Source organism: Marmota monax, unplaced genomic scaffold (genome assembly GCF_021218885.2).
Source record: "Marmota monax isolate L192 unplaced genomic scaffold, Marmota_monax_Labrador192_F-V1.1 WCK01_AAM20220418_F8-fsc00023, whole genome shotgun sequence".
NCBI lineage: Eukaryota > Metazoa > Chordata > Mammalia > Rodentia > Sciuridae > Marmota > Marmota monax.
Genome location: NW_026692907.1, coordinates 12,081,663 through 12,087,701, shown reverse-complemented (window position 1 = coordinate 12,087,701; position 6,039 = coordinate 12,081,663).

Sequence of the window (6,039 nt, the reverse complement as noted above, 5' to 3'; positions counted from 1 at the left end):
GTTTGCATGCGAGGCGTCTCCCAAAAGCTCATGTGTAAGAAACTGCAAGAAGGTTCAGAGGAGAAATGATTAGCTTGTGAGAGTCTTAACCCAATCAGCAAATTAATCCCCTGACAGGGATTAACTGAGTGGTAACTGAAGGCTGGTGGGGTGTGGCTGGAGGACGTGGGTATTGGGGGCGTGGCTTTGGGGTATATATTTTGTATCTGGCAAGTGGAGTCTCTCTCTGCTCTCTGATCATTATGGAAGCTGCTTCCTTTTGCCACACTCTTCTGCCATGATGTTCCACCTCACCTTGAGCTCCTAGGAATGGAGACTTCCTTCTGTGCGGTAAGACCTCTGAAAGTGTGAACCCTCAAATAAACTCTTCCTCCTCTATAATTGTTCTGGTTGGGTCTTTCAGTCACAGCAGCGAAATAGCAGCAGAGGTCCTGAGAAGAGACTGCTAATGGAACAAGGCAGTGCTCTGCCAAAGAGATGGATAAATTAAATATGATGAATTAAATATGATAAATTAAATATGAATGTGATGAGTGCTGAAGAAACACACAAAAAAAGAAGAGACCAATTGATGGTGGAAAGGATGGCAGGTCAGAAAAGCATCTTACTCATCCATTCGCAATAATGACTAAGAAATCTGAGAAGTAATGGTTAAGAATGGGCACATGACCTCCTTGCTCCTGGGTCAAGGACTGTACTGGGCCCTAGAGTGGAATCCTCTGGTCATTGCTGTCAGTTGTTTCCCCCTTCCTTGCCCAAAGGTATTTTGAAGGTAATTCTTCATTCTGTAGAAGTTACCATATGACAGAAGAGAAGATCTGCCTTCAGTGAAGAGATGAGAACATAAACATGGATCTCAGGGTCTTGTGATGAACCCAGCCTTATGATGCCTAGTACTTCCCCAGTGAAGCAACCAGGGACACGGACTCAGGAAGTTTGAGCAGATGGGTCAGAGCCCCAAGTCTTTCCTCCCTTCCATAAATCAGCCATATAGCAAGGGGTCACCTACCCAAGGACACCTGGGACCTGTGATTATAATCCAGCGTTGACCTCTCTCCCAGTATTAGTCATATTAATGTCTCACCACTATCATCATGAATGTAAAACGTGAGCATCAAATTATATTATCAGCTCTCTTGCTAAAATCATCCCTTTAAAAAACTAGATCTGAATAAAATTTTATTTCCCAAAGGAAGTAATTGAATGACTCTACTTTTAGAGTTTTTCTGGACTTTGGAGTCTGACTGACCTGGGTTCAAATCCCACTTCCACTGTTTGCCAATATCAGTCTTGGGTCAATTACTTCATCTCTTATAGCCTTCACTGCCTCATCTGTATCATGGGGCTGATGATCTTCACCTTTAGGGTTGCGATGAAGGTTAAACGACATAGTGTGAAGTGATTCAATGGAAACTGGTACTTAAAAGGTGATCAATACATATTATAAGTGACATACGATTCGGGGCATATATTTGAACTGTGAAATGTCATTTTTACTGAAAGTCTGTTTCTTAAAACAGCTGTGAAGCCCAAATAAAAGAATGCAAATTTAATTGCTTTCAAAAATGGTAAACAGGAGCTTTGGGATCATGATGACAGATATGAGGACGGTTAGTCAAGGCTGCAAAGTGGCAGGTGGAGAGAGCCACAGAGTAGGAAAAAAAGTTGCAAAATGACAAAACAGTAACATTAACCTTCACATCTGAATTTTTAAAAATCAGTAAAGTTATTTTATTAGTATTTTGAGCTAGTTCCAAAATCAATTGTGATCCATTTAACATTGGCCACTGATTTTCTCCATACTGGACATATACATTTTTTTAATCAATTTATGATTATTTTGTCTGTTTCTAAATAGACTTTCACACTCACAAACTTTTGTAAAAGTAAGAAAGTAGGAATATGCCCCATAAATGGAAAATTCATGGCCCCATTGCACTTGATTAATATATCTTTCCTGATGTTCACTTTTTATGGTGGGTTTGGAGAATGACATTCCTTGACTCCCTCCTCCACTGTAAAGTTTGGATGGGAAATGTTAATTGTGAAAAATGTCATGCAAATAGAAAGTAAATGATAAACATAAAGTTATGAGCAACTAAATGAAAAAGCAACTTATGGATTAAAAAAAAATTTCTTGTCCAGCATCTTGCATCAAGGTTTCTGGAGCTTAGGAGAAATAGTGCAGAAATTGATTTGTTATGCCTGTCATGGGCAAAAGATGAGATGATGGTGCTTGTCCAGGCCTAGATAAATGACAAAAGGATGATTGTGGTAAAAATGATTTCTGAATCACATTCAATCTCATACCCACATGACCCAGAATGGTATATTTCCTGGAGTAGATGGGAAATATTAATTGAAGAATGCAACATATTTTCCAAAGGTGACTACAGTAGCTCCCATCTCATATTTTTACAACATGTCCTGGCTGCTCCCCCAACAAAAGGTAGAATGCAACTCCCTCCCATTGATCCTGGGCTGGCTGAGTACATTGGTGGGAACCAATCGGATATGGTGAACGTGATGCTGCAAAGTATCCCAAGAGAGGTAGGAAGGGGAAAAACAGCTTCCACCTGTTCTCTTGGCACATTGGCTCCTGGAAGCCAGCTGTGCTGTGAGACCCACGCTGCATGCAGAGGTCAAGTGAAGGTTGAAGATTCAGCAATTCTAGCCGAACCCCAACTCCAGTCATCTGAGACATGTTGAGTGAGTGATGGTTCCAGGCCCCACCATTTAGGCTTCCCAGTTGTCCCAGTCTTCCCAGGTGGGGCCCCAGGCATTATAAAGCAGAGACAAGCTGCCTCCAAGGTGCCCTGACTTCCTGTGAGCATAATAAAATCACACAAATGTTCAACACTACCAGATTTGGAGGTGCTTCAGTTATACAGTAATGGTTAATCAGACAAAAAAAAAAATCCCAAACTCCCAAGGGTGGGTGGAGGTGGTGGGTCCACTTTCTCCTTCTTCATGGATGTGGGACTCTGCACAGGCCACAGAAACGCTCAATATGTTCACTTCTTTATCTGGAACAGCTTCCTGTTATGGTGTAAGATGAAGTCAGAAAGCAAACAGAAACAGAGCTCTTCCAAAACAACTCATGAAGAGCACGTCCTGGGCACTGGCTGCTCCCGAAACCCTCTTGGAGAGCAGCAGGCGGTCCACATGCTCCTGGGAAACAGTGACTAACCCCCGCCTCCAGTCCAACTCTGTGGGTCTAGGCGGGGCTTTCACACCAGGTGAAAACCCAAACTCCCCAAAGTTCCCACAGGCAGACAGACACAGGACATGCTCAGCCCACACTGACCTCACTTCTTTTGTATAATGACATGCCAAATTGTGGGAATGCTCTTGTCCTGATAATAGACACCAAGAAGAACCTATAAGCCTTCCAGAGGACATGCTTTGTGCCCTGCAGCAGGAGGCCCAGGGCATGACCCTCATCCCAGCTTCCCATAAACCCACTACAAGGAGGGCTTTGGGGCTTGGACTTGACTTTGCTGAAGAAAAATAACCCCTTTCTGTATTCAATGGTACAACAACACCCCAATTAATTTTTATAGTATTCGGAGATAAAATCTTTTCATATTTAAATTAAAAGATGTTTTGTTTGTTTTCAAACAGGGTCCCAAAATTGTCCAGGCTGGCCCAGAATTTGTGGACCCAAGCCATCCTCCTGCCTCAGCCCTTTGAGTAGCTGATGTTATAGACTGGTGCCACCATGCTGGGAAAATAAAGTTTCATTCAAAGTGATCAAGGTACACATCTGCCACCTGTTGCCAGTACTCCCCTCTCCCCTGGTGCCTTCTCACTTCCAGCCCAGAAAGTTGGTCAAGCTACTTGTTACCTGTAAAATTAAGATAAACCCTGTCTCATAGGTCAGAGAAGTCACAGCATAATGAAACACTCTCCCACTTAACAAGTCGGTTTCATTCACTCAATCCAAACATATTTAATAAGGTTTTCACTAATTGCCAGACATGAGCCCAGATCCTGAGAAAATGCTGGTGACAGTGGAGGAACAAGGGTGCTACCAGGGCACTATGTCCCAAATCAGACAAAGGAGGCTGGGAGGCAGTCTTCCTTCTTGGAGGAAATAATGTTTATCTTGAGAACTGAGATACTAGCAGGACTTGAGGGGACATCACAGAGTGCAGGGAAGGTGACTGGGGCAGAGAGAAGAGCAGGGGGGAAAGCCGGGAGAGAGGTATTTATTTACTTTAGAGGAAACTGTTACCTGAAGCAAGGAATGTAAGGCAGAAAGTGGAGGGTGAGGAGTTGGTGGGTAAGTGACAAAGAGGTGGCCGGGGCCTTTGAGCTTCAGCATTTGAAAGAGCACTTAGCAGGTGATGAGGAGACTGGACCAGAGAGCAAGAGGGAAGGCCAGAAGGCCAGGAGGCAGCCCTGCCAAAACACAGGCAGGTCAGTGACTCTCCCATGAAGGCTGCTAACACTCTGACATCCCACCCACCCCTGCGGGGGTTCAGAACACAGGAGCACACCCGTGCGTCTCTGATGCATGGGGATATGCTTTCTGGAGGATTCTTATACAGCAAGGCCAGCTTCTAAGGAGTCCAGAAATTCAGCAGAAAGTAATGTGGATGAAATCTGGGGCAGAGGAGGCAGAAGGACCTATCCCTAAAGTCTGGCCTGGAAGGGCCAAGGAAGTGACATGGTGACACCCACCCCCCAGCAGCACTGCAGTGAACTTGGCCTCTACTCTCCTTCTCAATGAGGGAGGGCCCAGCGAGGGAAGCCTGGCCATTTTCTGGGCCCTGGGGAACATCCCGAGCAGGAAATGCTTCTCTGAGATGAGAGCTGAATGTCAAGAGGGAAGAGAAGAGTGAAGTTTCAGAGCCGGGCCCCAAAATGTTTCAACCAATTTTCTCACTTTAATTGTCACCACACCCCAAAGAAAACAAGCCTGACTCACCAGCCACATCAATCCTGGGAGGAGGGGAAGCCTGGCCAGCCTCTCAGGGCTCCAACTCCTAGCACTCCTGGGGCTCATGTGCTGGGGTCTCTCTGGCATTCACAAAGAAAGAGTGGCCCTTATCCATGCCCACCCCCACTGTCCATGGCTTCAGCCACCTCCCTCTCCCTCCCCCAAGCTTTCAGCCTCCAAGCTATAGTCAAGTGGGGTCAGGAAGAGCAGCTGAATTATGATTGGGGATGAGGAGGACATTTTTGAAGCTATTCCAGTGGCCACAGGACTGGGAGTGTCTGCAGCTGGTTCAACAGATGGGGAAGCAGGAAAGGGTCATGGAACATGAACGAGACTCAGGGTTGACATTCCAAGCCCACCACGTGGTAGCTGAGAACCTGGGAGAAATTACTTGAGCTTCTGTTAAGCTGCAGTTGATTTGACTCTAAAATGGGAATCATAACGTCTTGTTCGGAGGTTACTAGAAAGCACCTAGGCCAACATCTGAAACAGAACGAGGGCCTAGAAAATATGGCCCCTAACAGAGAGGACTGCCTACCCAGTTCTTAACATTTATCCTACATGATCTTCTATTTATGCCAGACTTGATTCCTCTCAGTGGGGCTCATAGGAAGCTGGAGGTGTTATGTCCCTTTTCTTCCCAGATCTCTCACACTGAACTTGGGTCAGCACATCCAGGTATTGAGCTCACCAGGGGGAATAATAGTGCTGAACCATCTCTAGCATTCAAGGCACCCCTCTAAAAAATAAAATACAAGAGTATTTGCACACCATCTTCTATCTTATGTAGCTTTGAAGTAGCCAAAGCAGGAGCCACGGTGACCCAGGCAAGGCTGGAGCTGCCCCATCTGGAGCATCCACCATTCTCCAATGTGACCTTGGGTGAGTCATTGGGACTCATCTGTAAACTGGGGGTATACAGAGCACCTCCATTGTGTTTAGAGTATGTGGAAAGTGCTTAGAATGGTGCCCGACACAGAGATAACGGTCCATGAATGGTCATCACCACCTCCAGTCAAGCTCAGCTCCGCTTGCTGAGCTGCACTCCCTTGACAAATGGCAACACTGAAAACCTCACCCCAAATAAAGTGACC